At 42.1% G+C, this 12,767-nt stretch overlaps 1 protein-coding gene across 11 annotated transcripts in view; it reads left to right on the top strand.

Annotated features, from left to right (window-relative positions):
• The window catches only part of ERC2 (ELKS/RAB6-interacting/CAST family member 2), a 1,404,232-nt gene that overhangs the window by 1,076,704 nt on the left and 314,761 nt on the right, over positions 1 to 12,767 (top strand). The gene's annotated exons all lie outside the window — the stretch shown is intronic.

Below are 12,767 nucleotides of genomic sequence, written 5' to 3' on the forward strand. Positions count from 1 at the left end.
TCTCATCTAATGTGTTTAAGAAATTACAGCATTGTCCATGCATTATGAGATCATCTCAGACACCCATTATGACATCATCTTGAAATCCAAGAGTTTCTTCCTTTTAGACTACTGAAAAACTGACTTTAGTGAGTAAAGGAGGGCACTGACATTATTTATGATACTCTTTAAATGTAACACCGGCAAGCTATTAAAAGGCAAATCTACCCAGAATTGATATTTCAGTTTTTGGTAGATGCTGGAAATTTATAGCATCCAACAGTTTCTTCTATCCCAATGGTGGTTCTTTTGGTGAAAGATCTGCACTTGAACTTCTTAGGTCTGCACACCTGCAATCAATATTATGGGTGGTCTTCAAAATAGAAGAACCAGGAACACACACAGGTTGGCAGGAACACCCCAGACTCCTGGGTGTGCAGAAACAGAGCTGGAATTATGGCAGAGAGATCTTGCTGTTGGACATGGCCTGATTCAACTCACTAAGTTAACTTAAATATCACTTGGTATGGCCCTCTATTTAAGGCTAACCATACATTTTGGGTTTCATTCTCCCTGTGGGCAGAATGCTAGAAATAGATCCCCCTATCCATGCTAAAAAGCATGAATAGAGGAATTTCCCCTGGCGGATATTGTTACTGCCTCTGATTGTCTACAGTCACTTTTCAGCCAGTAATTTCCCCCCTAGCTTCTTCAGTTTTCAAATGAAAGTTTTTCAAGCCAGGTGGTGCCCATAGGGCCATCAATGGCTGGAACTTGGGTCAGTTCAGTAGGAAAAGCCTGCAAATGTGAGCAGTGTATGGCCAACATTAGTATCAATGTACTCAAGAGACTTGTGAAACTATTTGGTAATATGAAACTCTATCTACTAGCAACTGAAATATCATACAAATAAAAGCTGAAATAGAGTACATAATTACTGTCACAATTCAATTTCACCTGAATTGACAGCAGTATAATGCTACCCCTCCTTCCCTTTGTATAAAATGGCATCAACATTATTTCAGAACCTGTTGGTGTGTTAGGTGGGGGCTGTGATTCATATTTTATTCAGCTATTTAGTGCCATTCAGGAGTCTGTGCTGAATGCTGATTGTCTATTAATGTCATAGAAGTTATATCTGGGGAATATTAATAATCTTACTGTCAGTACATGGGATTGATCACACAGTATATGTATATTATTTTTATTATTATTCCGGATTTATACAGTGGAGACAGTTTACGCAGCACTTTACAACATAAGGTAGGAACCTGAGGGCCCTGCTCTTTAGAGCTTACAATCTTACACCTTACATGATGACATCTTTATGTGGACTTATTAAAAGATGAATATAGAGGAAACTGCACAACTGTAAAGTGTAGTCTGTGAAGCACAGTAATTGCATCCTGTCTATCTTTTTGACACCTCCCACTCCATGATATTACACGTCTCAGATCCTAAAGATAGCCATACACCTGTAGATTTCTCTGGTTCAGTGTGGTGGGCTAAATGAGAAAAATCAATTGATTCCTCCATCCATGCTAAAGATCTCTCCTGCTGGCTATAGTGTTTAGCAACCTGTGGGACCGAGGGCTGCTGAATGCCCGAATAGTGACTGCATCTGATAGGATGCAGTTGCTGTTTGGCCAATTATTTTCCACTAGACTAGTTCAACAGAAGTCAATTGAGCTGTCGAGCTGCTGGTGCTGTCAGGACCACCCACAGCTTGAACTTTGGATGAATCAACAGGGATCAGCCGAAATTTGAGCAGTGTATGTTAGCGTTAGTCCTTAGAACATAGTGATTAGTTGCATGGCATAGTCATATGAGAGACATGATTCTCATAAAATATGAATGTTGACCAGTAAATGCCTGTATTAAGGGACCTCAAGATACTGACATTCCATTAAAGCAGACTTAATTATTCCAATTGCTTTGTTTAAGACCATCAGATCTCCTTGTGTACAGATAGTGCAAGCCAGCAGACATAGTTGCCAATTTTGACAAAATGTCTTCTTTATCCTTCATTGTAGCCAAATGCAAGTGCTTTAGTAATACAATTAAAGTGACAGGATATCCAAACAGAAACAGTTTTTGCTGGAACCAATGCTCCTACATGGGGAGCAGTGATTTTTGATGGAACATCTGTTCTTATTATGACCACATCTGTCATTCTATGTCATTGTACAGCCATTTCTATTATACCCCAGATGATACAAAAATTCAGCATGGGAGTAGAATATGTTGATCTCTGAGATCCAGCCATCCTTCTGTGAAGGATATCAACTTTCTAGCTTAAACTTTTTAGCTATACATATTTTAGAATATTTGGGTTTCCTGGTTGTGACCTATATGACTGAGTGAGTTATATGTAAGTGCTTGTTGTAAAACCACCATTAGTTTATAGAGTCATATTAGTGAAATTTATTTTTTTGACATTAGGGAATGGGAGAGGTACATAAGTTTATTCAGTGTTGAAAGAAATGTTGATGTGCAGATTGTAGTAAGCAATGAAAAAACAGTTGGACTTAACCCTTGTATTCTTTACAACCAAGAAAGGTGCCATCCTAGCCTCTATTTAGATCTGCAGATGTTAAAGGCTTGAAAGTTTAGGTGAGAGCTGACATAAGCACATTGGCAACCTTGTTATCAACAGATGAATGTCTTGAATGTACAGTAACTGTTGGGAAACAGTTAAAGTGGAACTAAAGCCTTGTATCCTTTGCATCCAAGGAACTGGCCATCTTAGTCTCGGTTTGATGCACATGTGATCAGTTATTGCATCACCCATTTGATGGACTAAGAGTTGGGTTGAGAGCATAACCAACTGTGACAGTTATCATTCATGGCATGCTTCGGTTTTAGGAAGCAGATTAATTGATGGGATTAGTTCTTCTTTAAAGCGGAACTAAACGCATCAATTTAACAGTTAAAAAAAACAGTTATATTCTCGGCATGCAGGGAATAATAATTGTCACCTTGGCTTGTGTTCTCAACTGTCAAATCATCAAATGGGTGGTGTCAGAATTGAACACATGTGCAGCACCACAGCATTTACAGCTTCCTTGGCTGAAAAGGATAGGATGAGGGTTTAGTTCCACTTTAAATTAGCGGGTTTAGTTTCAATTGAAAGATAAATTCAAAGTATAGATATTTTTACAGTTACATTGGTCCAGCCCATTTTGATAAAATGCAAAGCATTCTCTGAATGGCACCTGTACTAAGTGAGCAACCTCCCGTGTTCAAAACAGGGCAGCTGCTCAGCATGGGATCTGGAAGCAAGTGGGGATCAATGGAGTAGCCGTGTCTACTACAATGTTTTCAAGCTTCCAGGGGCATTGACCAGGTATGGTATGTGTATAGATACATCGGTCCAAGCTGGACTAATGTAACTACGTATATACAGTCAGGTCCATAAATATTGGGACATTGACACAATTCTAATCTTTTTGGCTCTATACACCACCACAATGGATTTGAAATGAAACGAACAAGATGTGCTTTAACTGCAGACTTTCAGCTTTAATTTGAGGGTATTTACATCCAAATCAGGTGAACGGTGTAGGAATTACAACAGTTTGTATATGTGCCTCCCACATTTTAAGGAACCAAAAGTAATGGTACAATTGGCTTCTCAGCTGTTCCATGGCCAGGTGTGTGTTATTCCCTCATTATCCCATTTACAAGGAGCAGATAAAAGGTCCAGAGTTCATTTCAAGTGTGCTATTTGCATTTGGAATCTGTTGCTGTCAACTCTCAATATGAGATCCAAAGAGCTGTCACTATCAGTGAAGCAAGCCATCATTAGGCTGAAAAAACAAAACAAACCCATCAGAGAGATAGCAAAAACATTAGGTGTGGCCAAATCAACTGTTTGGAACATCCTTAAAAAGAAAGAACGCACCAGTGAGCTCAGCAACACCAAAAGACCCGGAAGACCATGGAAAACAACTGTGGTGGATGACCGAAGAATTCTTTCCCTGGTGAGGAAAACACCCTTTACAACAGTTGGCCAGATCACGAACACTCTCCAGGAGGTGGGTGTGTGTATGTCAAAGTCAACAATCAAGAGAAGACTTCACCAGAGTGAATACAGAGGGTTCACCACAAGATGTAAACCATTGGTGAGTATCAAAAACAGGAAGGCCAGATTAGAGTTTGTCAAATAACATCTAAAAAAGCCTTCACAGTTCTGGAACAACATCCTATGGACAGATGAGACCAAGATCAACTTGTGCCAGAGTGATGGGAAGAGAAGAGTATGGAGAAGGAAAGGAACTGTTCATGATCCAAAGCATACCACCTCATCAGTGAAGCATGGTGGTGGTAGTGTCATGGCGTGGGCATGTATGGCTGCCAATGGAACTGGTTCTCTTGTATTTATTGATGATGTGACTGCTGACAAAAGCAGCAGGATGAATTCTGAAGTGTTTCGGGCAATATTATCTGCTCATATTCAGCAAAATGCTTCAGAACTCATTGGACGGCGCTTCACAGTGCAGATGGACAATGACCCGAAGCATACTGCAAAAGTAATCAAAGAGTTTTTTAAGGGAAAGAAGTGAAATGTTATGCAATGGCCAAGTCAATCACCTGACCTGAAATCTGATTGAGCATGCATTTCACTTGCTGAAGACAAAACTGAAGGGAAAATGCCCCAAGAACAAGCAGGAACTGAAGACAATTGCAGAATTGCAGTAGAGGCCTGGCAGAGTATCACCAGGGATGAAACCCAACGTCTGGTGATGTCTATGCGTTCCAGACTTCAGGCTGTAATAGACTGCAAAGGATTTACAACCAAGTATTAAAAAGTGAAAGTTTGATGGGTGATTGTTAATCTGTCCCATTACTTTTGGTCCTTTAAAAAGTGGGAGGCACAAGATACAAACTGTTGTAATTTCTACACCGTTCTCCTGATTTGGATGTAAATACCCTCAAATTAAAGCTGAAAGTCTTCAGTTAAAACACATTTGGTTTGTTTCATTTCAAATCCATTGTGGTGGTATATAAAGCCAAAAAGATTAGAATTAAGTTGATGTCCCAATATTTATGGTCCTGACTGTATAACATATCTAGATTTCTTTCAGTTTACTAATACATTCTGGTTGGTTGATAGTGTATATATCAAATACATAACTAGTTGTTTTGATTTTGTTGATTTTATGTTCATTTTGGTCTGATGATGGCATACAAAGCATGCTCTTCTCCTCCTGGTGACAGGCCCTCTTTAGGGCATAGCACACAGTTTTCTTCTGCCCTCCTATTCTTCTTTGTAAACCAAAGTGGACAGAAGAATTGACGTCCTGAACAGCTGTTGAAAGGCTTTCCTTCCTTTCATGTTGTTTGCAGTGAGCAATAGGTAAACTTTTCTCAGGAGAACAGTCTCACACAAATTGCACTTTAATGGCCTTGTTTTACAACCCGTCTCCATCACAGTCCTGTGCTAGATTTTTTTTCAGCTCCTATCTGGGGATATTGCTACTTCATCTGTGTTTGCTTGTCTTCCCCTGAACCATTTCCTTACAGGGTCTCTACTTCCCTTCACCATTGCCTCTCTTTATTACACAGTTCATGACAGATTAGCTTAAGACAAATGATAGTCTTTGTTAACTAATCTCTATAACATGTCTATCATAGGTTGGCCACAGACAGGCACATGTGTCATTAATAATTAAACACATATCCTGTCACTGTACTGTATCTAATGAGGAGCAGCATTGTCACCCTAGGACAAGACAACAGAACACCTCCCTCTCCTCTCTTTTCCATGACATGGAGCTGGGAACAATGTAACTGATAACAGTGCAGCACAGGCACACTGCTCAGGAAGTTAAAAGCTGACAAGATATCTGGCAGGATGAACAGGTATTTTTATGGCATTTATAAAAAGAAATAACAAAATGCATTCAATGGTATATTTAGCAGACCAAAAGGAACCAAATAAGAAACATTCAAAGTTAGGGTTTACATACACTTTAAAGCAAAGCCATGCTTTGTCCATGCAGGCCAAGAAACAAGTACAGTAATACCTTGGATTACGAGCATAATTTGTTCCAGAAGAATGCTTGTAACCCAAAGCACTTGTATATCAAAGTTTCCCCATAGCAAATAATGGAAGCTCAGATAATCCGTTGCACAGCCACTGCTTGTCTATGCAGTACCGCATGTGGCCAGAGGTGTGGGGTGTTGGAGACACTCAGAAACACTCAGAGACCACTTGGAGACACTCAGAGACACTCGGAGACGGAGGAGTGTCTCTGGGCGTATCCGAGTGTCTCCGAGTGTCTCTGAGCATCACCGGTGCCCTCGCACCTCTGACCAAATGCGGTACGTAACACCCCAGCGGCTTGAATCCTGCTTGTCTTGTGAGACAAAGCTCGCAAAGTGAGTCAGGGTTTTTTTCTTTTTAAATAGCTCGTAATGAGAAACGCTCGTAAACTGCGTTACTTGCAATCCAAGGTGTTACTGTACACTGTGACCCACCCCAGCAATGTATACTCATGTTTCCTTTACTTCCCTACTGCTCCATTCAGGAGCATGAGACTCACTCCACGTGAGAAGTTTAAAGTTGAGCTTCCAGTAAATTGCAAGGTCTGCTTTGTAGATCCTGCCCCCTTCCTTCTGTGAAATTTGCTGCATTATGGTACTTGAAAAAAATGTACCTTTTTAAGAACCATCTATCTGGTGAGAGTCTTAGGGAACAGCATATACCTTACATCTCATGAGAAGATACTCCAGTCTAGTGTAATGCCGTGTACACACGATCGGGATTTTGGTCGGAAAAAGATATGACGGCTTTTCCGACGGGATTCCACTCAAGTTTGCCTTGCATACACACAGTCACACAAAAGTTCGCTGAACTTTCGACTATCAAGAACGCGGTGACGTACAACACTAATATGAGCCGGGAAAATGAAGTTCAATGCTTATGAGCATGCGTCATATTGTTTCCGAGCATGCGTAGGAATTTTGCGCGTCGGAATTGCCACAGACGATCGCATTTCGGGATAGGAACTTTTTCGGACCGAAAAATTGAGAACATGCTCTCAATCTTTTGCTGGCTGGAATTCGCCCAGCAAAAGTCCGATGAAGCATACACACAGTCGCATTTTCCGACCAAAAGCTCTCATCGGTCTTTTGCTGGCCGAATTTCCGATCGTGTGTACGCGGCATTAGAGTGTACTCTCGTGAGATTTGGGCAGCTTAGCATTCTCCAGGATCTCTTTCACAGGAGCATGAAGCCAGATGGGGGTAGGAAATAACTTTTTCCCTACATATAGAAATTTGAAGTACCATCACGAAAGCTTCTTTTTGGATAATGATGCCACCACCAACACACTTCCTGTCTTCAGGTGACAATGCTCACTTACTGTATCTATGAAGGAGCAGCGTTGTCACCCTAGGGCAGTACTACAGAACACATCCCTCTCTCCTCTTTTTCATAACATATGAGGGAGGTGTTCTGTAATCTATAGTACTTGAAAAATGTACTTGTACAGTCTGTTTTAGATGGGTGATCAGGGGAAGGTAAAAAAAGGCAGCTGAGCTGCATTTTTAGTGCCACCCACCCGAACTGTATAATAACGGCTGGTTGGGGCTGTACACATGCCACAAGCTTTGCCTCACAACCATGGCATTTTTTTTTGTACTCACTCAGGGTGCAGAGTTTGACAGACGTCACCACTGGTCAAGCTCGCCCATTGAGTTAAGTGGGGCCATGTTGCAACCCTGTGCAATACATGTGATTGTGGTGTGGTATTGTGGCATTGTAGGGTTAAATCGGGCGGTAGGGAGGTGATACAACACCTCCTTACCACCTGTCAAATGCCTCCTTAAAAGAGATCTGAGCACGGATAGCTCTCCAAAGGGCACCAAACTCCACCGTGAGTGTGAAAAAGTCCTAAGGAAAGAGGTTCGATTACATACTTACTTTTTCCTTCCACATTTCAGGACTTGACATCACCATTTTTTTGGCCGAATTCCTGACCTCATGCTCTCTCTGGCGAGGTCCTCGAGAATGGAGAGCAGCCCAAATCTTGCGAGAAGCAGCTCTTGCAGGTTGGAGTGTCTTCTTGTGAAATTTGGGGTACTCATTGTTCCCCAGGAATCTGTCAGGAAGGACAGTGACGTAATAACTTGCAATGCAGAAGATGGGGGTAAGGTAGGTGGGTCATTCAGTTTTATTCTTTACGGTACATTTTTCAAGTACGTGCAACCATTTATACAAAGGGAATCGGATTTAATTAGTTGACCTGGCAGCAAAGTGCAGACCCACTTTAAGTTTATTTTTTAATAAATTGCCTTATAGCAGCTCAGAGTAGTAACTCTTTCTATAGCCGTCCATAAGCCAATATCTGGTTAACATGGATGTAATATGAATTACAGCTGTTTGTTTTTTAAAATGCACCAGAAAGAATTCCAGAACGTTTTCATTTGCAGTTGATATCTCTCTATAGGTTTTTTTTGTACATTTGCTTCAAACAATATTTTGGATATTTCTGCCTGTAAACCCGATATTATTCTTTCCATATGTCTGCTGGTAGATTTGAAATATTAAATGTAGCAGTTTTATGAAAGGACTGGCCCCCGTGTGTGGCAATTTGTACACTGGTAGAGTGCTTCATGCTCTGTAAATATACATTACATGGCTCTGGAATGAAGTCCAAGTCAGTTTAAGAGTCTCAAATATGTATTTAAATCGAAATACACCAATTTATAAATAGGATTTCGTTTGGCTTTATTTTTCTGTAAATTTCCTTTAAAGCACTGTATTTCTATGGTGCTTGGCATGTTATGGGGCTTTAGAGCAAAAAGGTTTCCTGTCTTAAGAGGAATTTTGGTTATGCCCTATCTGATTGGCACTATTCTGTATTGCCACATGGACAGGTCCTCAGTTATCTACAGTACTTGTCTGTCATTAAAAAGCAAAAAACAAAAAAAAAACCTTTAGGTATCTAGCCTGCAGATAATAAAGCTGGCCATATACTGATAGAATCCACATATATACAATCAAATGAGAGTGGCAAACAAATGTTTAATGCCGTGTACAGACGATCGGAATTTCTGACAACAAATGTTCGATGGAAGCTTGTTGTCCGAAATTCCGACCGTGTGTATGCTCCATCGGACATTTGTTGTCGGAATTTCCGACAATAAAAATTTGAAAGCTGGATCTTTTTTCGACAACAAAATCCATTGTCAGAAATTCCGAGCGTGTGTAGACAATTCCGACGCACAAAATTTCACGCATGCTCGGAATCAAGCAGAAGAGCCGCACTGGCTCTTGAACTTCATTTTTCTCGGCTCGTTGCACGTGTTGTACGTGACAGCGTTCTTGACGTTCGGAATTTCCGACAACATTTGTGCGACCGTGTGTATGCAAGACAAGTTTGAGCCAACATCTGTCTTGAAAAAATCCATGGATTTTGTTGTCGAAATGTCCGAGCGTGTGTACATGGCATAAGGGTCCAGGGTAATTTAATGATAAAATTGATTCATAGCAGAATAAATACATTGCTTTTCAGGGGCCAAACACACCCCTCCTTCATCAAGGCTCAAGAATTTTGACTAATGCCGCGTACACACTGGCGGACTTTTTGACCGGACTGGTCCGAAGGACTTTCGATGGACTTTCGACGGACTTTTGACGGACTTTTGACGGACTTCCGAGGGACTTTTGAACGAACAGACTTGCCTACACACGATCACACCAAAGTCCAACTGATTCGTACATGATGACGTACGACCGGACTAAAATAAGGAAGTTCATAGCCAGTAGCCAATAGCTGCCCTAGCGTGAGTTTTCGTCCGTCGGACTAGCATACAGACGAGCGGATTTTTTGACCGGACTCGAGTCCGTCGGAAAGATTTGAAGCATGTTTCAAATCTAAAGTCCGTCAGATTTTCGACTGGAAAAGTCCGCTGAAGGTCCGATGAAGCCCACACACGATCGGATTGTCCGCCGGACTAGGTCCATCGGACCAGTCTGGTGGAAAAGTCCACCCGTGCGCGCGACATTAGAAGCCTTTGCTGCATTCAACACTGGAGTAACTTGACCTCCTGAAACTGTTCCAAGAGGTAAACCCCAGTGCAGATTTATTTGATTTCTAGTAGCCTGAGTCCATTTAAAGCGGAACATTATGCATAACAATTAATGTTCTTTACTAAAAGAACATACATTCCACATTAACCACATCCCGCCCAGCCTATAGCAAAATGACGACCGGGTGGTGGCTCTCCCGTTCTGACTGGACGTCACATGACGTCCGACACACCGCATCTCTGATCACGGTAAAAAGCCTATGACGTTTGCGCTTTACCATGTGATCAGCTGTGTCCAATCACAGCTGATCACAGCGTAACTAGGAGGTGCTGGTTATTCATGCTGACAGGGCGTGAGTAGAGGAAAGCTGATAAGTGGCTCTCTTGACAGGATGGATCTGCACTGATAATCAGCGCAGCCCCATCAGTGATGCCCACCAGTGCCTGCCAGTGATGCCAATCAGTGCCCATCAGCAATGTCTGTCAGTGCCACCCATCAGTGCCCATCATTGCCCTACAGTGCCTCCCATCAGTGCCCATCAGTGTTACCTATCAGTGCACACCAGTGCCGCCTTTAAGTGTCCACCATTGCCACCTATCAGTGCCCATAAAGCCTGCCCATCAGTGGCCATCAGTGCCACCTATCAGTGCCCATCAATGTCGCCTATCAATGCTCATTAGTACTGCATATAAGTGCTGCATATCAGTGCCAGCAATCAGTGCCCATCAGTGCTGCATATTAGTGCCTCCTCATCAGTGCAGCCTCATCAGTGCACATCAGTGAAGGTGAAAACTTACTTAATTACAAAATGTTATAACAAAAACAAAGAAAACTTTTTTTTTCCAACATTTTTTATCTTTTTTAATTTGTTTAGCAAAAAATAAAATACTCAGTAGTGATTGAATACCACCAAAAGAAAGCTCTATCTGGTAAAAATTTTGTTTGGGTATATCATTGCATGACCGCGCAATTGTTATTCAAATTGCAACAGCGCTCAAAGCTGAAAATTGGCCTGGGCAGGAAGGTGGTGAAAGTGCCCTGTATTTAAGTGGTTACTAATTACAGTGCCTTGAAAACGTATTCATACCCCTTGAAATTTTCCACATTTTGTCATGTGACAACCAAAAACGTAAATGTATTTTATTGGGATTTGTGATGTGGTAGACCAGCACAAAGTGGCACATAATTGTGAAGTGGAAGGAAAATGGTTTTCATTTTTTTTTACAAATAAATATGTGAAAAGTGTGGCGGGCATTTGTATTCAGCCCCCCTGAGTCAATACTTAGTAGAACCACCTTTCGCTGCAATTACAGCTGCAAGGCTTTCTGGGTATGTCTCTACCAGCTCTGCACAGACATTTTTGCCCATTCTTCTTTGCAAAATAACTCGAGCTCTGTCAGATTGGATAGAGAGTGTCTGTGAACAGCAATTTTCAAGTCTTGCCACAGATTCCCAATTGGATTTAGGTCTGGACTTTGACTAAGCCATTCTAACCCATGAATATGCTTTGATCTAAACCATTCCATTGTAGCTCTGGCTGTATGTTTAGGGTCGTTGTCTTGCTGGAAGGTGAACCTCCGCCCCAGTCTCAAGTCTTTTGCAGACTCTAACAGGTTTTCTTCTAAGATTGCCCTGTAATTGGCTCCATCCATCTTCCCATCAACTCTGACCAGCTTCCCTGTCCCTGCTGAAGAAAAGCATCCCCACAACATGATGATGCCACCACCATGTTTCACAGTGGGGATGGAGTGTTCTGGGTGAAGGGCAGTGTTAGTTTTCCGCCACACATAGCTTTTTGCTTTTAGGCCAAAATGTTCAATTTTGGTCTCATCTGACCAGAGCACCTTCTTCCACATGTTTGCTGTGTCCCCCACAGCGCTTTTTGCAAACTGGACTTCTTATGGCTTTCTTTCAACAATAGTTTTCTTTTTGCCACTCTTCCATAAAGGTCAGATTTGTGGAGTGCAAGACTAATACAGTGGAACCTCGGACCACCAGCATAATCCATTCCAGGAGAATGCTCGTAATCCAAAGTACTCGCATATCAAAGCGAGTTTCCCCATTGAAGTCAACGGAAACGAAAATAATTTGTTCCGCATTGACTTCAATGGCATGCAATACCGCATTCGGCCAGAGTTGGGGGGGCACCGGAAAGGCCCGAGGACACCTCAGCTGACCTTGCCAAACCTCATAAAGACTCCGGTTTGCCGAGGCCAGCCGAGCGGTCCTCGGGCATTTCCGTGCATTTCCGATCAGCGCCGCTCGGCCGCGGCGCCCCCCCACCTCAGGCCAAACGTGGTATTGCACACGCTTTGGCCTGACAACTCTCTCAAACCGAGTTACGATTTTTAAAAATACAGTGCTCGTATTGCGAAACACTCGTTGACCGCGTTACTCGCAATCCGATGTTCCACTGTAGTTGTCCTGTGGACAGATTCTCCCACCTGAGCTGTGGATCTCTGCAGCTCCTCCAGAGTTACCATGGGCCTCTTGGCTGCTTCTCTGTTCTCCTTGCCCGGCCTGTAAGTTTAGGTGGACGGTCATGTCTTAGTAGGTTTGCAGTTGTGCCATACTCTTTCCATTTTCAGATGATGGATTGAACAGTGCTCCATGAGATGTTCAAAGCTTGGGATTTTTTTTTATAACCTAACCCTGCTTTAAACTTCTTAACAACTTTATTCCTGATCTTTCTGGTGTGTTTCTTGGCCTTCATGATGCTGTTTGTTCACTACGGTTCTCTAACAAA

Source organism: Aquarana catesbeiana, linkage group LG07 (assembly GCF_042186555.1).
Source record: "Aquarana catesbeiana isolate 2022-GZ linkage group LG07, ASM4218655v1, whole genome shotgun sequence".
Taxonomy (NCBI): Eukaryota; Metazoa; Chordata; class Amphibia; order Anura; family Ranidae; genus Aquarana; species Aquarana catesbeiana.